A 25,737-nucleotide genomic window follows, 5' to 3' on the forward strand; every position below is an offset into this window, starting at 1 on the left:
TCCCCCTGGTTTACCAGCCCTGAATCACAGGTTCCTACAGTACTACTGACCTCTCTGCATTCCCCTGTCTGGGACCCCCCCCCTCTCGTGTGTGTATGTGTGGGAGGAGAAGTCTTCAGTTAAAACCAGTGAGGTCATGCTGATACAGTACCGTACAGTATGTACTGTAGGAGCTATCTCAACGTAAGGGAATGTCAGAGCTGTGCCAAGACTTGATACCGGGACTTATTTCCACTCGAGGAACCGATACCGAGCGAGGAGGAGTCCTGAGAGGGATGTTAGTGTTCCTCTGTGATGTTCACACCGCCCTCAAATTCATCTAAAGCTCTGCTCACAGCAGCTCCAGTCTCAGACTTAGTCATGCACAATGACACCATGACGTATTGGTAAAGAGTCATTTGTCCCGCTTTATTTGAAGTACATCTTATAAAGGCTTCATAAAGCATTCATATATGCTTCATAAGCACTGCACACATGGGTCACAAATAATAATCTGTAACTGTATTTCATTCTCTATAAAAGATGAATAAATGTGAACAAATAAACTGATGGTTATGTCACACAGTTATGCCACATTATGAATCTTTATAGAACATGATATACGCTTATAGATGATTTGTGAAGCATCTATGTAGGGCTTTATGAAGCCTTCATAAGATGCACTTCAAATAAAGCGGGACTGAGTAATGGAGTAATTAAACCATTGTCACATCCTGACCAGTATAAGGGGTTATTGGTTATTGTAGTTTGGTCGGGACGTGGAAGGGGGTATTTGTTTTATGTGGTTCGGGGTTTAATGGGATATGTATTTATGTAAGAGGGGTGTTTGATTTATGTGTTTTTGGGTAAAGTTCTTGTTTTGTATTTCTCTGGTGTTCTATGTTGTGTATTTCTTTGTGTTGGCCTGGTATGGCTCTCAATCAGGAACAGCTGTACATCGTTGTTGCTGATTGAGAGTCATACTTAGGTAGCCCTGTTTCACCTGTCCCTTTGTGGGAAGTTGTATTCGTGCACTGCTATGTTTAGCCTGCAGAACTGTTAGCTGTCGTTGTGTTTTCGTTTTGTTGTTTTTGTGTGGTGTTCGTAATAGTAAATATGAGCATTCACGTACCCGCTGCATTTTGGTCCACTTCCTACAACGGTCGTTACAACCATTGAAAACATATGAATATAATATTAGTAATAAATGAGAATGAATGAGTGACATCTGCTCTACCACTGTGACATCTGAAGATGTAGCCGTAGAGGGGATGTACAGAAGGGGTAAACGCTTGTAGAGAAAGGAGGTAGAGCATTCTACTCTAACTAGGCTAGTTGTTCATAAAACTTTCCAGTCTTGATCTAACACTATGACAATTGGGAAAGCCTTGCAAAAGAGAAACATTGTAGCTCTTCCACTAAATGTGTAGAGGAGCCACCTATACCATTTGGCACAGTTCTGGTTGGCACTATATTTCCTCATAATGAAGTTATGGTGTACTGTTAGAATAGTTTTGTTGCTATGTCAAGATATTGATGAGGATAGATGAGCTATCTCACGCAGTGAAACCAAGCCAGTTGTTTTTCCTTCAGTGCTCGCTCAGCTTCCGCCTTTGCCTGTGAACTGCTGTGGAGAATGATTTACCAGAGTACTGTATGCTCTCTGCTGGACTTTAGTGTGTGTGTTTCACTCTCTGATTGTGTGTCTGTTCAAAACTTGCATATTTGCATGTGGTGGAGACAGACGTTGCGTAATACCACAAGGTTGGTAGCAACACACCCCTTCCACCACCCACAGTAAAATCAGGCAGATAGGAGGAGCAACAGCGTGTGCGGTGGTTGCATCAGCCACCATTTAGTTTCTTTGTAGGACTAGTATGAAATGGATGGGACTATCCCAGAGGCCGCTATAGCCCTGCCCTGCCTGCATTGCCCCACCCATTGAACCCATCCCTGTCGGTCCGGTGAGGCTCAACAATGGCCCAGTGTAGCTGTTTGAACTTCCCATTCTCTGTCTTTGTGCTTCAGTGGGGCTGGACAATGGTGTGATCTGGTGTTATTCATTCTCAGGCAGAGGCGCAGCCTATCAGTCAGCTCCCCCCAACTTAAAGCCTCTAGACCAGAGGACTGCCTCAGTGAACCCAGCTCTCTCCCCTCTCTGCTCCCCTAACCCCCCAGATGAGGTTGTCAGCACCCACACTGCATACACAAACATACACCCCAGAGATAGAGGCAATACAGACGGTTTTATAGGACTTTACATCCAACAGTGCAGCTGGGAAGTGTCCCTATTGCATAAAAGGTGCTTCATCGCTCTCTTTCTTCACTGTCTTATGCTCTGTGTCTTTGAATAGGCGTGAGGAGCAGGCAGCTTGGAAATGTTTTGAATAATCTTCCATTGTTGGGAAGTGTGTTACAGTGCTATGCTTTGAATCATTAAACTGTCTTATTTGTTAATAGGGCAGAGAGAGTGTGAACAGGCATTCTGCTTAGAGGGACACACTACATCACCATACTCAGAGACAATGTCAGCCTCACATACAAACTAAGCCGGTTCCTACTCTGATCCCGAACTATGAAGTAACTTAACAAGCTTAGTTCAGGGGCAATTCCATTGTAACAGAATTATGCTGAGACTGTATGCCAAACAAAAAACATTCAAAGTTTAGCAAACAACTCATTTGAACAATTTACACAGTTAAAAAAAAACCACTTTTACTGGAAAACTGTGCAGATGCAAAGTTTGGTAACAGAATTACGGTGAAATCTCCCTCTGTTTTATTCTGTTACCAGACTTTGTATGTGCACAATTCTTCCTGTAAAAGTGTTTTTGTAACATTTTCTGTGGAAATCGTTAAAAGGAATCCTTTATATGCATAGAGTTGTGTGGTTTGTTAAACTTTTAAATCAATGGTTTTTGTTTGGTATACATTTTAAAGTAAAAAATCTGAGTCTCGTAAATCTGTCACCATGGAATTACCCTTGGGGCAAGAGTGAAACTATCAAACTGTGAGCCAGAATGGTTTCCCACAAGGCTAGGCCTAAATAGATGAATGTCTGATTGTGACATGCTAACATAGAGCCCAGGTGGCATTCCACTGTGAATCATATTGAAAAACCTTAGTTGTTTGTCACCAACATTCCAAGTAGGACGTCTCACAGACACTGTTGTCCAAATGGCTGGGAGTGTGACAGAAGTTGAAGCAATGTGACTTGCCATGTTGCAATGATGCTTGATCGGTATGAATGATTGCTACAGTGTTGCTACAGACATGCAAAGAATACCCCACATTTGCTTTGATGTTTATAGTTATCTGTAGCTATCTGTCTATCAGTCCTGCTGCTCCTCGCTCCATGGTTGCTGTTTTCACTGACAACAACTACACTATTTGCTTGCCTGTCAATGTCATTGTGAGTGGGGCAGTTTCTCACAGTGTGTGAGTTATTGTACTCTAAATATTGATGGGGTTTCCAAATAAAGCAAACCAATGGGATTGTTTTTGTAATGTTCATCATAAGAATTGATTTCCCATGGCACATCACTTTTGATCAAAGTTGTAGTCTTTTGTTAACCATCTGAACTTAGGCCTGTATGGCCTGCAGGTGATTTATGTTTGATAGGACTCCTGATCTTGTGTAAGTTCCCCCAAATTGACGATAGGTCTCTATCGTTCAATATGGACATGCTGTGCTTCCTATACCTGTGTCTCGTCCTCACTGTTCTCTTCATAAGATCATTTATTGGAAATGTTTTCTGTCATATTGGTACTTTCTGTATAACTCCTTTGGTCAGAGGTAAAGCAGATGGGTGGGCTAACCTACTATAATGCACACGTCCTCCTCAAAGAATATCATATTCTGCTGACTGAGGTCTGAGACATCCAGGTCCGGGTATCTTTCCAACATAAAACTTGATGTGGTTATAAATGTTGATATCCTGGATCGGTGAGGAGGATGTCAGGTAGCTCTGATCCTTTCAACAGATGGGAGGAGAATTGATGGTTACTGTCTGGTCTCTGACTCAATCCGAAGAACTGTCTTATGTTGGTCATGCGTATCAAAATGTTCCAAACAATCTCTGACCTCTTAGAATTGTATTTTTAACTACCTCAAGTAGGAAGGAAGCTCTGTCTGATCTGTCCGAAGTGAACCAGGATTCTGAGTTTGTTGTTGGTGCTACCATACATCATCTGTTTGCACTTTGTATCCTCAATGACTCAATGACACTGATTTCACCCTCAGTCTATACCTTGAGTAACTTACAGTGAGCAGATAAGGGATCTTCTGAACAATAACAACAAGTTTCAGGTTTTAATGCACAAATACTTTGGAATGTCTTTCTTTCAAACTCAAAACCCAACATTCATTAACAATGTAATACTGTACATTTTTTTTCAAAAATATGAAGAACACAATAAGTAAGTTAGCATACTATAAACAGGGTCACTTCCAATACCATATGTACAATGTGCAGGGATACTGGAGTGATGGAGGTATATATGTACAGGAGGAGTAAGGTGACTATCATCAAGATATAAGATAAACAGAGTAGCAGCAGCTTGTATGTGAGTGGGTGTCCATGTGTGAGTCAGTATACATGTATGTGCATGTTATGTGTGAGTGGGCAGATGATGGAGTGAGTGTGTGAGTGTGTAAGGTTCTGTGAGTGTGCATAGAGACAAAAATAAAAAGGTCAATGAGGATACAAGGTTAACTCAGATAGTCTGTGTAGCTATTGTTAGCTATTTATCAGTCTTATGGCTTGGGGATTGAAGCTATTCAAGAGCCTGTTGGCTTCAGACTTGATGCACTGGTACCGCTTGCCGTGCAGAAGCAGGAAGAATAGTCTATGGCTTTGATGGTTGGAGTCTTTTTTTCCCGGGCCTTCTTACCACACCACCTGATATAGATATCCTGGATGGCAGGGAGCTCGGCCCCAGTGATGTACTGGGATGTCTGCACCACCCTCTGTAGTGCCATGCGATCGAGGGCGCTGCAGTTGCCATACCAGGCAGTGATGCAGCCAGTCAAAATCCTCTCAATGGTACAGCTGTAGAATTTTTAGAAGATTTGGGGGCCCCTGCCAAATTGTTTCAGCCTCTTGAGGGGGAAGAGGCGCTGTTGCTTCTTCTTCACGATTATGCGCATGTGTTTGGACCATTTTAAGTCTTTAGTTATTTGCACACTGAGGAACTTGAAGCTCTCAACCTGCTCCACTGTGGCCCCGTCGATGTGGCGTACTAGCCCCCCATTTCCCGTAGTCCACGATCAGCTCCTTGGTCTTGCTGACGTTGAGGGAGAGGTTGTTGCTCCGGCACCACAGTGCCAGCTCCCTATCGGCTGACTCATCATCTCCAGTGATCAGGCCTACCACCGCTGTGTTGTCAGCAAACTTGATAATGGTGTTGGAGTCGTGCGTGGCCAACAGTCGTGGGTGAATAAGGAGTACAGGAGGGGACTAAGCACATATCCCTGTGGGGCCCCTGTGTTGAGGGTTAGCGTGGCGGAGGTGATGTTGCCTACCCTCGCCACCTGGGGTCAGCCCGTCAGGAAGTCCAGGATCCAGTTGCAGAGGTAGGTGTTCAGACCCAGAGTCCTAAGCTTGGTGACGAGCTTGGAGGGGACAATGGTGTTGAACGCTGAGCTGTAGTCAATGAACAGCATTCTCATATAGGTATTCCTCTTATCTAGGTGGGTGAGGACCGTGTGGAGAGCATTTGAGATTGCGTAATCTATGGATCTGTTGGGGCGGTATACAAATTGGAGTGGGTCTAGGGTGTCTGGGATGATAGAGTTGATGTGTGCCATAATCAGCCTTTCAATGCACTTCATGATTACAGATGTGAGTGCTACAGGGCGGTAGTCATTGTGGCATGAAAACTTAGAGTTCTTGGGGACAGGAATGATGGTGGTCATCTTAAAACATGTGGAGATTACAGACTGGGACAAGGAGAGGTTGAAAATGACTGGGAATACGCCTGCCAGCTGTTTTGCGCATGCTGAGAACACGCCCTGGAATACAGTCGGGCAACATGGGGAGGTACAGAGGGATCAAACCAGACTGCCTCTTGCTGACTATCTCCAATCAGCTGAGGGATTGTGTGATTGGATGATATATACATTATTTTGAATGTTGTTAGTATCCTACGTACAAACAGGGTCTGTGTCCAAATTCTTTATCCTTCTTGTGCACTTGCCCACTTCCCATTAAAAGGAAATGACTGATGTGAAGAAATATGATGGAAACTCTCTATAGTGTATGCTTACGCGTATGAAATGCTATATACTGTAGATATGTTCAGAGGCGTGCACAAGTGTAGACTTCCCAGAGAATTGGGATGCAGGCAGGGTAAATATGTTTCTCACAGTGAACAGTGTTATGGCTATCTAAGATACGTGTCTGACAGCTCACTTCACTGTGCTAATGAGGCAGCAGCTAACTGACTAAAGTGCCCTGCTCATGACAGAGACAGGACACAGCTTGTTCCACAGCACAGCTGGGACCCGAACAAAGCAGTGCCATGTGTTTCAGCCAACTGTAATTCTCACAGTGGGATGGTCATCATGTTTGGATGTTTCATGAAACGTTTGATGATTAGTGTTTACATCCTGGTGAAGTTCTAACTATGTCCTGTAACTAACCAAGCCCTATTCATCACAGCAGACGTCTGTCATAATGTTGGATCCAGCTGGAAATGTGTATGTGTGATTGAGACATTGTGTTATTGATTGTGTTAGATTATGACCCATTGTGAGATTTGTCTCCAGAGCTTGCTGATATTCCAGGTCGGGTTACTGAGGTCTGTGTGTCACCCCTTCGATGGATCAGCTTATCCTGTTGAGGCACGCCAAGAAGGAAAAACAAGACTCTCCCTTCACGGAACTGTTTACTGAAACACAGCTTAGGAGATTCTAAATGTCTGTGAACATAGCATACATAAAACATGCACAGGCTCTTTTATTTCCCAGGCCTTTCAACCACTGTCATAAAAAATGGCTTGAATATCCCATATATCCCATTAAAAGGCAGTATATCTATAATCAGAGGAGTGTTTTTGCAGCCGCGTGATATGATGACTGTGTGTGTGCGTGTGCGTGCGTGCGTGTGTGTGTGTGCGTGCGTGCATGCGTGTGTGTGTGTTCGTCCATCTGTGGCATTCCTCTACGGTCTTCACAGACAGACGCTGACAGTCAGTCCCAGAGAGGGAATGCATCATGACCGGTTTGTTTCATTACAACAGTGCTGGTGGCCATGTTATTTACTAGGAGCCTGGCAGGCTTCAGGCTGTCCTCAGCTGTCTGGCCCCACAGGGGAATGTCAGTCTGTCTGACCACTGACCAGTTAGTATCAGCTAGCCACTGAGCCTCTGCAGACTGGGCAGGCATCCTTAGACAGCCAGGCCAGCCCAGGGTGCTGACTGCTGGCAAACACTGGTTCTCTCTCTGAGGGCAGCCAGGCCCTGCTCTGTGTGTCTCTGTGAGATGGACAAAGTCCTCTTTCTAGAGGGGAGGATGATTGCTGAGTCCATTGAATAGCTTGTAACGGGCTCCATTAGATTGGCTCCTGTGTTTTTGATACCATGGGATACTTTTCAATGACTTGTCTCCACATACTAGTCGACTGTAGACCACCAGTTGTCGGAGCATTGTGTCACAGTATCTCTGTGTGTCATTCATTTCACAGCATGTGAGATTATAGATAAGTTGCTCTCTGCTTGTTATTTGTCATTGATACACTGTGTGTCGTGAATGATGCTGTATTTTCCAACAGCCTAGTGAATGAGACTTTGTACATCAGAGGGCTTTGCACTGAGAGAAAGAGGGAGAAGCATGTGAAGAGTTAATTAAAAAAAAAATCTGAGCAAGCCTTTATCCATTTGCTCATTAAAGAGGATTCTGGCAGCAGGGGAAACCCCCTTTCATTCCTCTACTCAGCAACTATCTGAGAAGACCAACATAAGAGCGAATGCTGCTGGGTATTATTTGGGCAAAGGTCAGTCATCCACAGGAACACTAGCATGCTGTTTACTGACTGCAGTGGACAGAGAATGCAGCCCAGATGGCACCCTATTCCCTATTTAGTGCACTACTTTTGACCAGGGCCCATAGGGCTCTCGTCAAAAGTAGTGGACTGTACAAGGTGCCATTTGGGATCAACAGAGTTACTTGCTGTAACCTTTTAAGCTCAACATTGCGTTACTGCTATGTTTTTTACAGCTCCAACGTTAGGCAACTGTTGCAGATGTATTCCTCAGGGAAGTTTCAGTGTGTTTTGCAGATCTAAAATGCTTGAAATGATACCCCCACCTTACAATGGGTGTAGTATTGCAGTGTGTATAGTAGAGTATTGGTATAGTAGAGTATTGTGTTCCTTTTTTATTGATATGAGTCAAATGGGTGGGGTAAACATCTAGAATGATCCCAAAGGTGATTATCTACTTGAATCACAATTGTAAGTCAAAACACTGGGAAAGGGAACTGAATGCATTCAACTGGGATGTGTCTTCCGCATTTAACCTAACCCCTCTGAATCAGAGAGGTGCAGGGGGCTGCCTTAATCGACTTAGATCTTTCCGCCTTGCTGGCTCGGGGATTCAAACCAGCGACCTTTCCGGTTACTGGCCCAACACTCTTAACTGCTAGGTTACCTGCTGTAGTGGTGGTGGTTGGTGGGAAATTGAGTCTTAAAGCAGATTGAAAGGATTGCCTCAGACGCAGATACAGTATGTGTGTGTGTGTGTGTGTGTCTCTGGTCTGTCTGTCTGTCTGTCTGTCTGTCTGTCTGTCTGTCTGTCTGTCTGTCTGTCTGTCTGTCTGTCTGTCTGTCTGTCTGTCTGTCTGTCTGTCGTGTGTGTCAAACAGTAAGGGGAAGGGAGTGTAATGTGATCTGTTCTTGATGAGGAAAGCCCTCATCACTCCCTTAATAGCTTAGTATTCTGAGAAAATGATAGGACATGAACTCTGTCTGTCTGGTGGATGGAAGGCAGGACGACAGATCCAGCCATTGTAGCGCAATGTAAGTTACGTTGGCCTAGTCTGTGAAGTGATTGATTGTTAGTGATAGATAATATGTTAGGGTGTGTGATGAGTCGATCTTCTATAATAAAGCTCCTGCTAGTGTAACCCAATCTGGATACAGATGGTCCATGTCACTAAGAGTATTGATCTTTCAATAGAGCAGGAAACACTCCCACACACACACACACACACACACACACACACACACACACACACACACACACACACACACACACACACACACACACACACACATACACATACACACTCACTTCTCTAAGTGGAACAGAAAGAAAGCTGAGAGCAGTGGGAGGAGCCCAGCTAGGACTCCCTCCAATAGAAACACGCTGGGCACTGGGAGGTGTGGCATGGCATAGGGATGAGGGTTGGCTGACTGCAGCAGCAGCAGAAGCCAAAATCAGTGGGTTTGTGTGTCTCTGTCCATAGGCTCAGAGCAGTGTGGACTGACGGCCTGTGTGCTGTCTCAGTGTAGTCACTTCCAGAGATCGTTTAAGTGGGGAGACTTTACTGGATTACAGTGAGTTAGACTTGGATAGATTGATCGGTCCAAGTGTTACTGTAGAATAGAGAAACAGTTCTGTGTGATAGATAGTTTGCGACTGACTGCGAGACTGTGTATTTATCTGCAGACAGAGGAGTTGGCTGGACTACAGCTACTGTTCAGTTCGGTGACCACGCTTCACTGAGTCAACCCGTGGACGTCACAATGCCATGTCCGTGCTGAGGAGGTCTTTCTGTTCCGGGCTGTTCTGCTGGATGAGGCTGGAGCTGGATGTGTTTCTCTCCTTTCCTGGACTGTGATTGTGGTGATCTCACTGCTGGAGACATAGGAAGCTCTGTCTTCAGCTCTTCTCACATTCTCGGTCATCTGGTCTCTAGTAGCGCTGGCTGGCTGCCTGTAGAGAGCAGAACAGAGAGCAGAGCAGGACTCGCTCTGTTCTGTGGAGCTTGTTTCGCTGCCTGGACTGGACTTTATAACAAGGATGTTTACCCATATAAGAGGATCTATTGCTGTTGTGTAAAAAGGTAAGATTGTTTAAAAATGTTTTAATGAAAGCGTTACAAGACTTCTGGCTGTATGTTATTCAACAGGGGAACAACAACACTAGCACAGTAATGGATCTCAGTGGAAGTCTGTGGCTGCTTCTGTTTCACTATGGACAACTAACTGTAAGGGAAGCATAAGTAGTATGCTGGCACAGTGGAATTCTACTCCCTTTTACTCCCTCTGTATTTAGGCAGCTATGTGCTTAGAATTTGTCTGTCATAATTCAAGGGAAAACAACAATCCGTCTGTCTCTGTGTGGTGTGAGCTGGGAATGCAGGGAGCCCTGAACAAAAAAACTATGAGACTCGTATGCATTTCTTCCTAGGGTGTGCCAACAAACACACACACACACACACACACACACACACACACAGACAGCACGTCAGATTGTTTATCATAAGTACACCGCTACACCGTTTGAGTGTTACTGTTTTTAGGATCTGTGGGTGTTACTGTGGGTTTTAGCATTGTTCTGTTTGTGACTGGAACTCTGGTCTGGCATTCACCATGACTCTGTGTGTTTGAGTAGGAGGTGGAGTTTTTCTAACAGTACTAGAGCTAGGCTGTGAGAAAGGTCAATGGGGCCAAGAACTTTGGCCTTGTGTTAATACCCCTGACTGTTCTGAGTTAGTAGTTTCCCTATCGCTATTTTTCTATGAAGAGTGAGGGTACAGGGCAGTTGGTTTTTGGCTGTGTCCTGATTTGAATATACTGTATTCTCCTTATCTGCTCAATATCGCATCCGTTTCCAAGGGGATGGATGGCTGAATGGATGTTGTTAGATGCTTAGCCCCTGTATGAAGCAGCTCGGTCACTACTGTTTGCCCCCAACACACACACACACACACACACACACAAAAACAAACACACACACACACACACACACACACACACACACACACACACACACACACACACACACACACACACACACACACTGCCCAGAGACTCCCACCCATCTCTGATTGGCAGCTGGGGGACCCATGCAGCCAAAGCTTAGCCTATAAAAACTCATTACTCACACTGGTCCTTGTTCAATCCCAGCGATTCATCCCGCTGGATTAGCACATGTAATGCAGGCAGGGCTCTGAATCAGAAACAGCCCTGGCAACAAGGGAGGAGAGCAGTGATACCCACTGCTCTCCTCCCTTGTTGCCAGGGCTGTTTCTGAGGGTCCTGTGGAAAAGGACGAGTTTAGAAAATTGGGAGTTAGCTCGGATATGGCTGAATGAGAGGGAGGGATCAAGTCTGGGATGGTGATGAGTGCGTATATGTGTGGTTGGTTGTCATCAGAGGCATCTAAACCAGCCGTGGTGTGTGTGTGTGTGTGTGTGCGTGCGTGCGTGCGTGCGTGTGTGTGTGTGTGTGTGTGTAACTGCATTCCTGCAGGGACCAGGGACTGTCTGCCTCTGGTTATTTCATGAGTGGGATGGAAGAGGGCTGGAGGCATCCCCCTATTGGCTTGACCTTTGACCCTTCTATCAGAGCCCAGGGGAACTAAGAGCCGATTGGCCTGTCAGCACCCTGCTAATATTGATCTTAGCAACTCTCTAGACCCTGAGTGCTCCACTCTGCTCCACTCTGCAGTCTGAGTGATCTGATCCCAATGGCATTCTGTCAGGAGAGCACCAAAACAGCTCCGACCGACCGACCAAAATCAATTCCAAATGTTCCCGACTCTAACCAAAATGTAACACACATGTCGCTAGCTAGGCTATATGACCTGATCTGCGTCCCAAATGGTACGCAATTCCCTATGGGCCCTGATCGAAAGTAGTACACTATATAGGGAAAATGGTTCCATTTGGGATGCAGCTCTGGGTGGTTTTCAGATCCAGTGAATAGGAAATTGCCCCCCTATTACCTCCGACACACATGCATGTCTATTTCTGTCCTTGTTTCCTTTCCTCACCAAGTGGTTCCAATGATGGTGTCCAGATCATCTCCATTATAATGTGATCTGACAATAAGATGAGCTAGTTTTCCGTCCATGCAGTGAGTGAACAGGTCACATGGTAAAATGTGTGTGTTTTATAAATCTAGTATCTACTGTTGCGCTGACCGACAGGTTCTGAATAGACACACTTAGCCTCCTTTTGATAACATATTGACAGAGATTAAATCGATCAGGGGACTTGCTGGGTTCATTATGTAAAACGCATCCCATGGTCTGATTGACTGACCTCGTTGAACTGGACAGGTCAGCCTGCGCTGACTTCTCTCTCTTATGTAAAAGCCTAAATGGGTTGTCCTGGGTTTCGCAATGCTGTTTGACCACTTAAAAGGTCTGACTTCTAAGGGGAGGGCTGTGCTGTGCTCAATGCACTATGCAACAGGCTTCCTCAGTACCCGGGTTATCATTACATTCATGTTGATGGTGTTGACATCACAGGGGTCTGAGCTTCAGATATATTCACCCACATTATTTAAGATGACTGATAAAAATAGTTTTTTTTTCGGGTAGGATCGAATGATTAGATTACCTGCAGTGCAATTGTAAATCATTCACATGGATGAATCACCATCAATCAGAACACAGATGAAGATTGTTTAGGTGATGATAGCTAAGCACATCTTACATTTCTCTACCGGTGTTGGCCCCATAAATAAATAAATAAATAAATAAATAAATACACTGCTCAAAAAAATAAAGGGAACACTTAAACAACACAATGTAACTCCAAGTCAATCACACTTCTGTGAAATCAAACTGTCCACTTAGGAAGCAACACTGATTGACAATAAATTTCACATGCTGTTGTGCAAATGGAATAGACAACAGGTGGAAATTATAGGCAATTAGCAAGACACCCCCAATAAAGGAGTGGTTCTGCAGGTGGTGACCACAGACCACTTCTCAGTTCCTATGCTTCCTGGCTGATGTTTTGGTCACTTTTGAATGCTGGCGGTGCTTTCACTCTAGTGGTAGCATGAGACGGAGTCTACAACCCACACAAGTGGCTCAGGTAGTGCAGCTCATCCAGGATGGCACATCAATGCGAGCTGTGGCAAGAAGGTTTGCTGTGTCTGTCAGCGTAGTGTCCAGAGCATGGAGGCCCTACCAGGAGACAGGCCAGTACGTCAGGAGACGTGGAGGAGGCTGTAGGAGGGCAACAACCCAGTAGCAGGACCGCTACCTCCGCCTTTGTGCAAGGAGGAGCGGGAGAAGCACTGCCAGAGCCCTGCAAAATGACCTCCAGCAGGCCACAAATGTGCATGTGTCTGCTCAAACGGTCAGAAACAGACTCCATGAGGGTGGTATGAGGGCCCGACGTCCACAGGTGGGGGTTGTGCTTACAGCTCAACACCGTGCAGGACGTTTGGCATTTGCCAAAGAACAACAAGATTGGCAAATTCGCCACTGGCGCCCTGTGCTCTTCACAGATGAAAGCAGGTTCACACTGAGCACGTGACAGACGTGACAGAGTCTGGAGACGCCGTGGAGAACGTTCTGCTGCCTGCAACATCCATCAGCATGACCGGTTTGGCGGTGGGTCAGTCATGGTGTGGGGTGGCATTTCTGTGGGGGGCCGCACAGCCCTCCATGTGCTCGCCAGAGGTAGCCTGACTGCCATTAGGTACCGAGATGAGATCCTCAGACCCCTTGTGAGACCATATGCTGGTGCGGTTGGCCCTGGGTTCCTCCTAATGCAAGACAATGCTAGACCTCATGTGGCTGGAGTGTGTCAGCAGTTCCTGCAAGAGGAAGGCATTGATGCTATGGACTGGCCCGCCCTTTCCCCAGACCTGAATCCAATTGAGCACATCTGGGACATCATGTCTCGCTCCATCCACCAACGCCACGTTGCACCACAGACTGTCCAGGAGTTGGCGGATGCTTTAATCCAGGTCTGGGAGGAGATCCCTCAGGAGACCATCCGCCACCTCATCAGGAGCATGCCCAGGCATTGTAGGGAGGTCATACAGGCACGTGGAGGCCACACACACTACTGAGGCTCATTTTGACTTGTTTTAAGGACATTACATCAAAGTTGGATCAGATTGTAGTGTGGTTTTCCACTTTCATTTTGAGTGTGACTCCAAATCCAGACCTCCATGGGTTGATAAATTGGATTTCCATTGATTATTTTTGTGTGATTTTGTTGTCAGCACATTCAACTATGTAAAGAAAAAAGTATTTAATAAGATTATTTATTTCATTCAGATCTAGGATGTGTCGTTTAAGTGTTCCCTTTATTTTTTTGAGCAGTATATATAACACACAGTACCAGTCAAAAGTTTGAACACACCTACTTATTCAAGGGTTTTTCTTTATTTTTACTATTTTCTATATTGTAGAATAATAGTGAAGACATCAAAACTATGAAATAACACACATGGAATCATGTAGTAACCAAAAAAGTGTTAAACAAATCAAAATATATTTTATATTAGAGATTCTTCAAAGTAGTCACCCTTTGCCTTGACGACAGCTTTGCACCTCTTGGCATTCTCTCAACCAGTTTCATGAGGTAGTAACCTGGAATGCATTTCAGTTAACAGCTGTGCCTTGTTAAATACATTTGTTGAATTTGAGCCAATCAGTTGTGTTGTGACAAGGTAGGGGTGGTATACAGAAGATAGCCCTATTTTGTAAAATACCAAGTCCATATTATGGCGTGAACAGCTCAAATAAGCAAAGAGAAATGACAGTCCCTCATTACTTTAAGACATGAAGGTCAGTCAAGTGTTTAACAAATCAAAAGATTAATGTTTAACAAGGCACAACTGTTAAAATTGAAATGCATTCCAGGTGACTACCTCATGAAGCTGGTTGAGAGAATGCCAAGAGTGTGCAAAGCTGTCATCAAGGCAAAGGGGGACTACTTTGAAAGATCTCAAATATTAAATATTTTTTGATTTGTTGAACACTTTTTTGGTTACTACATGATTCCATTTGTGTTATTTCATAGTTTTGTTGCCTTCACTATTATTCTGCAATGTAGAAAATAGTAAAAATAAAGAAAGAGCCTCGAATGAGTAGGTGTGTCCAAACTTTTGACTGGTGCTGTATATTTTTTTACGTTTTAGTAATTAAGAAAACGCTCTTATCCAGAGTGACTTACAGTTAGTGCATTCATCTTAATATAGCTAGGTGGGACAACCACATATCGCAGTCATAGTAAGTACATTTTTCCTCAGTCAAAGTCAAATCAAAAGTTATTTGTCACATACTTCGTAAAAAACAGGTGTAGACTAATAGTGAAATGCATAATTACAGGCCGTTTCCAACAATGCAGAGAGAAAGAAAAATTGAGAAATAATAGAAAAGTAAAACACGTAATAATAGATATACAATGAGTAACGATTATTTGGCTATATACTGTACACAGGGTACCAGTACTGAGTCGATGTGCAGGAGTACAAGGTATTTGAGGTAGATATGTGTATATACATGTATAACGAAGAATAAAGTGACTGGGCAACAGGATAGATAATCAACAGTAGCAGCAGCGTATTTGGTGAGTCAAAAAAAAATGTGTGCAAAAAGGGTCAATGCAGAGAGTCCGGCCAGCTATTGGTTAACTGTTTAACTAACTATTTATCAGTCTTATGGTTGGGGGTAGAAGCTGATCAGGGTCCTGTTGGTTCCAGACTTGGTGCATCGGTACCACTTGCCGTGTGGTAGCAGAGAGAACAGTCTATGACTTGGGTGGCTGGAGTCTTTCACAATTTTTAGGGCCTTCCTCTGACACCGCCAGGTATAGAGGTCCTGGATGACAGGTATAGAGGTCCTGGATGACAGGTATAGAGGTCCTGGATGGCAGGGAGATCGAGCCCAGTGATGTACTGGGCCATAAGCACTACCCTCTGTAGCGCTTTGCGGTCGGATGCCAAGCAGTTGCAATAGCTGTGTTTTATTCCTGCACCCAATCTCAACCCTTGGCATGGGCTTCTGGCAGTGAAATGCCTATGGTGGATAGAGTTCAGTATATCATGAGGCTGGGAGTGGGAGCTTGGCTCTGGCTGTGGTTCACCTGTAATTAGCTGACAGAGACAGACCTGTGATGGGGAAACCTCAGGGCATTGCAAGTCTGCTCTCTGTATGGGTTAGCCCAGCCTAGTGAACCCAGTCTTTCCTGTTAGAACCCTGCTTCACGTATTCAGTGTCCCAAATGGCACCCCTTTCCCTATATAGGGCACTACTTTAGACCCAGGCCCATAGGCAGTGCTCTATGTAGGGAGTAGGGTGCTATTTGGGATGCAGACACTGGTACATGTTCATAGTAGTATAATGGGGAATTTAAAATATGAATAAATGAAAACACTGACTGGAGATGAATTAGGGCTTGTTTCTACATTCCACATCATCATAATAAAGGTGCATCTCCGTGGTTGTAATCACAGTGTCTGCTGTCTGGCTGTCTGAACTTCGGCTCTTTGGTATCTCAACTTGGACATCCTGTGCAAAGCGGAGAGGAGAGCACGGGTAGAACTCATGTCTTGCTATCTGTAGAACACGCTGAACAACTCCGCTATGCTGGGGTAACATTTTTCAGATGGTTGTGCAACTTGTTGATGACACTGAGAAGACAGCTTGATGCACGTTCATTCCCTGTCATTATTCATCAGCTTGTTATGCGTATTGTACATGAATCATACTGAAAGGGTTCAGATTATAACCTCTTCTACGTGACAGTTAAGTTGTAGAGACTGATTGTTCTATAGCTTTGTTTATCTACAGGACAGTCAAACATGAATGTTATTGTGGCAGAACATTGTTATTGTATTATTGTCCTGAGTCTGACAGCCCTGGACAAAGTGGAGATCTATCCATGAGTTTAGAATAATGTTTTGTTGCAGACTTTGTTTTGGTATTGGCAAAATGGATGCTCAGACCAAATGGTCCCCACACACTTGATGAACAGACATTCTTACTGGATACCGTGCAGTGTGCCTGTCTATATCTGCCGGTATCTGTATCTGTAGGTTTGGCCCAGCGGATGGATAAGCAGCAGCAGGTTGTTCAACATCTGTTCTAAAGTCTGTCTCTAATGACTGGACTAAACTACATAATCTCTTACTGACCACTGGGCTGTCTTTCCTTTCTCCCCTTCATTGTCTGTAGGCTTCCCATGTTGCTGCTCCTTTTCCTGTCTGTCTGTAGTCCTATTCTGTAGTCCTTTTCCTGTCTGTCTGTAGTCCTATTCTGTAGTCCTTTTCCTGTCTGTCTGTAGTCCTATTCTGCTGTTCATGGAGCATTGAGTTTGTCTTCGAGTGGCCATCAAAAACCCGTTTCCTGGTTCCAGTTTAATGGCAAATCAACTCCCTTGAAAGTGCTTGTTAGAACAGGAATAGGCTTCATCTTGGCCCAGGAAACCAGCCCCATACTGCCAGTGCACCATGCAATCCAATCATTCAGCTAAAAACATTTCAAATAATCAGATAGAGGAACTACTGTGGACAGTATGTTTCCCTGTCTGCTTTTATCAGAATCCCCAATGGTGAGCAATAACAGAGAGAGAGTGAGTCATCTTTACTGTTGTGTGTTCAGCAATCAGACGTTTGTCTCAGCTGAGCTCTGGAGACAATATCAAACTGTACTGCCTGTCAGTAGACCAATAAAGACCACGAACATCCTGCGATTGTTCACGTCTTTTAATTGCCAGATGTTCTCAGATTCATGTGAGGGGTTGCAGCACAACTCATGGCCCTTCTGGACATCTGGATCCAATATGTGTAAAAAGCTCTAGCTACGTAGAATCCAACAATTACTTCTTGAACATGTCGAGCGTATCGGGTTTTTCTTTAAGGGCAACAATCAGCCTGGTATGTTGTCTAAAGTTGAAGTACACTTTGGGTTCTCAAGATTATCACTTAATCTGATTCTGCAAATCGTGAGTTGTATTTGTTCAAACATTGTTTTAGGTTTTCTCTCAAACTTCCTTTCAGTAATCCATGCAATACTACACTGTAATAGCCTAGTAATAATGTTTGTTATAGGCATTGTTAATTAGACGTCTGTCATAGGCATCAGCAATACCAGTCAAATGTCAAGACACATTTGGATCAGGTTTGGGACCAATTCCATTTCAATTCAATTTCTTAGAATTGCTCAAATTGCAATGGAATTGCAATGGACTCTCTCAGGTCAGCTCAGTGGCCGTGTGTTTTGCAGCTGGTACTGGATAATCACCTGGACTGTTACGGTAGGAACATGTGTGGGTGTGAATGAGCGAAACCACATGAAACAACCTGGGGCACTGCACACACCCTGTTTTCCCCTGCTGACTCACCTCGGTAAAACAACCAGAACAGGTGTGGCTCTGAGGCTCACAGTCTCAGTGTCTCGGAGGGAGGGAGGCACACCACATGTTGATGGAGTGTGTAATGTACTGTATGTGCCTGTGTGTGTTAGAGGAGGAGTGGGGGGGAATTAAAAAGTAGTGCATCATCGTAAAGGGAATTAATGTAAAGCTCAGCATGCAAACGTAGGCTTTAAAATCTCACTCTCAATCTCACTCTCCCCAGAATGCTCTCTGAGTGCATCATATGTATGTACAGTATATGTAGGTACTGTATATATATGTACAGTATATTCCCTCTGTCATGTCTCGACTAAAGGGAAACCTAAAGGAATGAGATAATAAACGGAAGAGCATCAGTTAGTATTGCTAACAGCATCCTGATTATTACAAGCTGCACTTTGAAATGGAAGATATTAAATATCCCCAGTCTGGCTCTTTGTTCTTTGTCTTTGATAAAAGCAAGGGAAAGAGAAGGGTAAGACGAAAGGAGAGAAAAAACACACTGTCTGACGCTTCAGGGAGTATTGCTTTACTGACGCTGACCTGTGTGTCTTTACTGACGCTGACCTGTGTGTCTTTACTGACACTGACCTGTGTGTCTTTACTGACCCTGACCTGTGTGTGTGTCTTTACTGACACTGACCTGTGTGTCTTTACTGACGCTGACCTGTGTGTCTTTACTGACGCTGACCTGTGTGTCTTTACTGACACTGACCTGTGTGTCTTTACTGACCCTGACCTGTGTGTGTGTCTTTACTGACACTGACCTGTGTGTCTTTACTGACGCTGACCTGTGTGTGTTTACTGACGCTGACCTGTGTGTGTGTCTTTACTGACGCTGACCTGTGTGTCTTTACTGACCCTGACCTGTGTGTGTGTCTTTACTGACACTGACCTGTGTGTCTTTACTGACGCTGACCTGTGTGTCTTTACTGACCCTGACCTGTGTGTGTGTCTTTACTGACACTGACCTGTGTGTCTTTACTGACCCTGACCTGTGTGTCTTTACTGACCCTGACCTGTGTGTGTGTCTTTACTGACACTGACCTGTGTGTCTTTACTGACCCTGACCTGTGTGTCTTTACTGACGCTGACCTGTGTGTGTGTCTTTACTGTCGCTGACCTGTGTGTCTTTATTGACGCTGACCTGTGTGTGTGTCTTTACTGTCGCTGACCTGTGTGTCTTTACTGACGCTGACCTGTGTGTGTGTCTTTACTGACACTGACCTGTGTGTCTTTACTGACCCTGACCTGTGTGTCTTTACTGACCCTGACCTGTGTGTGTGTCTTTACTGACACTGACCTGTGTGTCTTTACTGACGCTGACCTGTGTGTCTTTACTGACGCTGACCTGTGTGTCTTTACTGACACTGACCTGTGTGTCTTTACTGACCCTGACCTGTGTGTGTGTCTTTACTGACACTGACCTGTGTGTCTTTACTGACGCTGACCTGTGTGTGTTTACTGACGCTGACCTGTGTGTGTGTCTTTACTGACGCTGACCTGTGTGTCTTTACTGACCCTGACCTGTGTGTGTGTCTTTACTGACACTGACCTGTGTGTCTTTACTGACGCTGACCTGTGTGTCTTTACTGACCCTGACCTGTGTGTGTGTCTTTACTGACACTGACCTGTGTGTCTTTACTGACCCTGACCTGTGTGTCTTTACTGACCCTGACCTGTGTGTGTGTCTTTACTGACACTGACCTGTGTGTCTTTACTGACCCTGACCTGTGTGTCTTTACTGACGCTGACCTGTGTGTGTGTCTTTACTGTCGCTGACCTGTGTGTCTTTATTGACGCTGACCTGTGTGTGTGTCTTTACTGTCGCTGACCTGTGTGTCTTTACTGACGCTGACCTGTGTGTGTGTCTTTACTGACACTGACCTGTGTGTCTTTACTGACCCTGACCTGTGTGTCTTTACTGACCCTGACCTGTGTGTGTGTCTTTACTGACACTGACCTGTGTGTCTTTACTGACCCTGACCTGTGTGTCTTTACTGACGCTGACCTGTGTGTGTGTCTTTACTGTCGCTGACCTGTGTGTCTTTATTGACGCTGACCTGTGTGTGTGTCTTTACTGTCGCTGACCTGTGTGTCTTTACTGACGCTGACCTGTGTGTGTGTCTTTACTGACCCTGACCTGTGTGTTTGTCTTTACTGACGCTGACCTGTGTGTCTTTACTGACGCTGACCTGTCTGTCTTTATTGACGCTGACCTGTGTCTCTTTACTGACCCTGACCTGTGTGAGTCTTTACTGTCGCTGACCTGTGTGTCTTTACTGACGCTGACCTGTGTGTGTGTCTTTACTGACCCTGACCTGTGTGTTTGTCTTTACTGACGCTGACCTGTGTGTTTGTCTTTACTGACCCTGACCTGTGGGTCTTTACTGACCCTGACCTGTGTGTGTGTCTTTATTGACGCTGACCTGTGTGTGTGTCTTTACTGACGCTGACCTGTGTGTCTTTACTGACGCTGACCTGTGTGTGTGTCTTTACTGACCCTGACCTGTGTGTTTGTCTTTACTGACGCTGACCTGTGTGTCTTTACTGACGCTGACCTGTCTGTCTTTATTGACGCTGACCTGTGTCTCTTTACTGACCCTGACCTGTGTGAGTCTTTACTGACGCTGACCTATGTGTCTTTATTGATGCTGACCTGTGTGTTTTTACTGACCCTGACCTGTGTGAGTCTTTACTGACGCTGACCTGTGTGTCTTTACTGACCCTGACCTGTGTGTGTTTACTGACACTGACCTGTGTGTCTTTACTGACCCTGACCTGTGTGTCTTTACTGACCCTGACCTGTGTGTCTTTACTGACGCTGACCTGTGTGTGTGTCTTTACTGACGCTGACCTGTGTGTGTGTCTTTACTGACCCTGACCTGTGTGTCTTTACTGACGCAGACCTGTGTGTCTTTACTGACGCTGACCTGTGTGTGTGTCTTTACTGACGCTGACCTGTGTGTGTGTCTTTACTGACCCTGACCTGTGTGTCTTTACTGACGCAGACCTGTGTGTCTTTACTGACGCTGACCTGTGTGTCTTTATTGACGCTGACCTGTGTGTCTTTACTGACGCTGACCTGTGTGTCTTTACTGACCCTGACCTGTGTGTGTTTACTGACACTGACCTGTGTGTCTTTACTGACCCTGACCTGTGTGTCTTTACTGACCCTGACCTGTGTGTCTTTACTGACACTGACCTGTGTGTGTGTCTTTACTGACCCTGACCTGTGTGTTTGTCTTTACTGACGCTGACCTGTGTGTTTGTCTTTACTGACCTTGACCTGTGTGTTTGTCTTTACTGACCCTGACCTGTGTGTGTGTGTCTTAACTGACCCTGACCTGTGTGTCTTTACTGACCCTGACCTGTGTGTGTGTGTCTTTACTGACCCTGACCTGTGTGTGTGTCTTTACTGACGCTGACCTGTGTGTCTTTACTGACCCTGACCTCTGTGTATGTCTTTACTGTCGCTGACCTGTGTGTCTTTACTGTCGCTGACCTGTGTGTGTGTCTTTACTGACCCTGACCTGTGTGTCTTTACTGACCCTGACCTGTGTGTGTGTCTTTACTGACGCTGACCTGTGTGTCTTTATTGACGCTGACCTGTGTGTTTTTACTGACCCTGACCTGTGTGAGTCTTTACTGACGCTGACCTGTGTGTCTTTACTGACCCTGACCTGTGTGTCTTTACTGACGCTGACCTGTGTGTCTTTACTGACCCTGACCTGTGTGTGTTTACTGACACTGACCTGTGTGTCTTTACTGACCCTGACCTGTGTGTCTTTACTGACGCTGACCTGTGTGTCTTTACTGACCCTGACCTGTGTGTGTTTACTGACACTGACCTGTGTGTCTTTACTGACCCTGACCTGTGTGTCTTTACTGACCCTGACCTGTGTGTCTTTACTGACGCTGACCTGTGTGTGTGTCTTTACTGTCGCTGACCTGTGTGTCTTTACTGACGCTGACCTGTGTGTGTGTCTTTACTGACCCTGACCTGTGTGTTTGTCTTTACTGACGCTGACCTGTGTGTTTGTCTTTACTGACCCTGACCTGTGGGTCTTTACTGACCCTGACCTGTGTGTGTGTCTTTATTGACGCTGACCTGTGTGTGTGTCTTTACTGACGCTGACCTGTGTGTCTTTACTGACGCTGACCTGTGTGTGTGTCTTTACTGACCCTGACCTGTGTGTTTGTCTTTACTGACGCTGACCTGTGTGTTTGTCTTTACTGACGTTGACCTGTGTGTCTTTACTGACTCTGACCTGTGTGTTTGTCTTTACTGACCCTGACCTGTGTGTCTTTACTGACCCTGACCTGTGTGTCTTTACTGACCCTGACCTGTGTGTGTGTCTTTACTGACGCTGACCTGTGTGTCTTTACTGACCCTGACCTGTGTGTGTGTCTTTACTGACGCTGACCTGTGTGTCTTTACTGACCCTGACCTGTGTGTGTGTCTTTACTGACCCTGACCTGTGTGTCTTTACTGACCCTGACCTGTGTGTGTGTCTTTACTGACGCTGACCTGTGTGTCTTTACTGACCCTGACCTGTGTGTGTGTCTTTACTGACGCTGACCTGTGTGTCTTTACTGACCCTGACCTGTGTGTGTGTCTTTACTGACCCTGACCTGTGTGTCTTTACTGACCCTGACCTGTGTGTCTTTACTGACACTGACCTGTGTGAGTCTTTACTGACCCTGACCTGTGTGTGTGTCTTTACTGACCCTGACCTGTGTGTGTGTCTTTACTGACGCTGACCTGTGTGTCTTTACTGACGCTGACCTGTGTGTCTTTACTGACGCTGACCTTTGTGTGTGTCTTTACTGACGCCGACCTGTGTGTCTTTACTGACCCTGACCTGTGTGTCTTTACTGACCCTGACCTGTGTGTCTTTACTGACACTGACCTGTGTTAGTCTTTACTGACCCTGACCTGTGTGTGTGTCTTTACTGACGCTGACCTGTGTGTCTTTACTGACGCTGACCTGTGTGTCTTTACTGACGCTGACCTTTGTGTGTGTCTTTACTGACGCCGACCTGTGTGTCTTTACTGACCCTGACCTGTGTGTCTTTACTGACGCTGACCTGTGTGTCTTTACTGACGCTGACCTGTGTGTCTTTACTGATGCTGACCTGTGTGTCTTTATTGACCCTGACCTGTGTGTCTTTATTGACGCTGACCTGTGTGTGTGTCTTTACTGACCATGACCTGTGTGTCTTTACTGACCCTGACCTGTGTGTCTTCACTGACCCTGACCTGTGTGTGTGTCTTTACTGTCGCTGACCTGTGTGTCTTTACTGACGCTGACCTGTGTGTGTGTCTTTACTGACCCTCACCTTTGTGTCTACTGACGTTGACCTGTGTGTCTTTACTGACGCTGACCTGTGTGTGTGTCTTTACTGACCCTGACCTGTGTGTGTTTACTGACACTGACCTGTGTGTCTTTACTGACCCTGACCTGTGTGTCTTTACTGACGCTGACCTGTGTGTCTTTACTGACGCTGACCTGTGTGTCTTTACTGATGCTGACCTGTGTGTCTTTATTGACCCTGACCTGTGTGTCTTTACTGATGCTGACCTGTGTGTCTTTATTGACCCTGACCTGTGTGTCTTTATTGAGGCTGACCTGTGTGTGTGTCTTTACTGACCATGACCTGTGTGTCTTTACTGACCCTGACCTGTGTGTCTTTACTGACCCTGACCTGTGTGTCTTCACTGACCCTGACCTGTGTGTGTGTCTTTACTGTCGCTGACCTGTGTGTCTTTACTGACGCTGACCTGTGTGTGTGTCTTTACTGACCCTCACCTGTGTATCTACTGACGTTGACCTGTGTGTCTTTACTGACGCTGACCTGTGTGTGTGTCTTTACTGACCCTGACCTGTGTGTCTTTACTGACCCTGACCTGTGTGTCTTTACTGACGCTGACCTGTGTGTGTCTTTACTGACGCTGACCTGTGTTTCTTTACTGACCCTGACCTGTGTGTCTTTACTGACGCTGACCTGTGTGTCTTTACTGACGCTGACCTGTGTGTCTTTACTGACCCTGACCTGTGTGTGTGTCTTTACTGACCCTGACCTGTGTGTGTGTCTTTACTGACGCTGACCTGTGTGTCTTTACTGACGCTGACCTGTGTGTGTGTCTTTACTGACGCTGACCTGTGTGTCTTTACTGACCCTGACCTGTGTGACTTAACTGACCCTGACCTGTGTGTCTTTACTGACCCTGACCTGTGTGTCTTTACTGACCCTGACCTGTGTGTGTCTTTACTGTCGCTGACCTGTGTGTCTTTACTGACCCTGACCTGTGTGTCTTTACTGACCCTTACCTGTGTGTCTCCACTCACCCTGACCTATGTGTCTTTACTGACCCTGACCTGTGTGTGTCTTTACTGACCCTGACCTGTGTGTGTGTCTTTACTGACCCTGACCTGTGTGTGTGTCTTTACTGACGCTGACCTGTGTGTCTTTACTGACCCTGACCTGTGTGTCTTTACTGACCCTGACGTGTGTGTCTTTACTGTCGCTGACCTGTGTGTCTTTACTGACCCTGACCTGTGTGTCTTTACTGACCCTGACCTGTGTGTGTCTTTACTGTCGCTGACCTGTGTGTCTTTACTGACCCTGACCTGTGTGTGTGTCTTTACTGACCCTGACCTGTGTGTGTGTCTTTGCTGACTCTGACCTATGTGTCTTTATTGATGCTGACCTGTGTGTCTTTACTGACCCTGACCTGTGTGTGTGTCTTTACTGACCCTGACCTGTGTGTCTTTACTGACCCTGACCTGTGTGTCTTTACTGACGCTGAACTGTGTGTCTTTATTGACGCTGACCTGTGTGTCTTTACTGACCCTGACCTGTGTGTCTTTATTGACGCTGACCTGTGTGTGTGTCTTTACTGTCGCTGACGTGTGTGTCTTAACTGACCCTGACCTGTGTGTCTTTATTGACGCTGACCTGTGTGTCTTTACTGACCCTGACCTGTGTGTGTGTCTTTACTGACCCTGACCTGTGTGTCTTTTCTGACCCTGACCTGTGTGTCTTTACTGACCCTGACCTGTGTGTCTTTACTGACCCTGACCTGTGTGTGTGTCTTTACTGTCGCTGACCTGTGTGTCTTTACTGACCCTGACCTGTGTGTGTGTCTTTACTGACCCTGACCTGTGTGTGTGTCTTTACTGTCGCTGACCTGTGTGTGTGTCTTTACTGACCCTGACCTGTGTGTGTGTCTTTACTGTCGCTGACCTGTGTGTTTGTCTTTATTGACGCTGACCTGTGTGTGTGTCTTTACTGACCCTGACCTGTGTGTGTGTCTTTACTGACCCTGACATGTGTGTCTTTATTGACGCTGACCTGTGTGTGTGTCTTTACTGATGCTGACCTGTGTGTGTGTCTTTACTGACCCTGACCTGTGTG

The 25,737-nt window shown here is 45.6% G+C and overlaps 1 protein-coding gene across 2 annotated transcripts in view; it reads left to right on the forward strand.

Annotated features, from left to right (window-relative positions):
- daam1a (dishevelled associated activator of morphogenesis 1a) overlaps positions 1-25,737 on the forward strand; it is an 80,321-nt gene that overhangs the window by 1,850 nt on the left and 52,734 nt on the right. Inside the window, exon 1 of one of the 2 annotated variants that reach the window (XM_029713102.1) lies at positions 9,405-10,044. The exons of the other annotated variant lie outside the window; for it this stretch is intronic. The gene's annotated coding sequence lies outside the window, so the exon portion shown is untranslated. Of the gene's footprint in view, positions 1-9,404; positions 10,045-25,737 lie in introns of those variants that run through there. 2 annotated transcript variants of the gene reach the window in all.

Source organism: Salmo trutta, chromosome 25 (genome assembly GCF_901001165.1).
Source record: "Salmo trutta chromosome 25, fSalTru1.1, whole genome shotgun sequence".
Classification (NCBI taxonomy): domain Eukaryota; kingdom Metazoa; phylum Chordata; class Actinopteri; order Salmoniformes; family Salmonidae; genus Salmo; species Salmo trutta.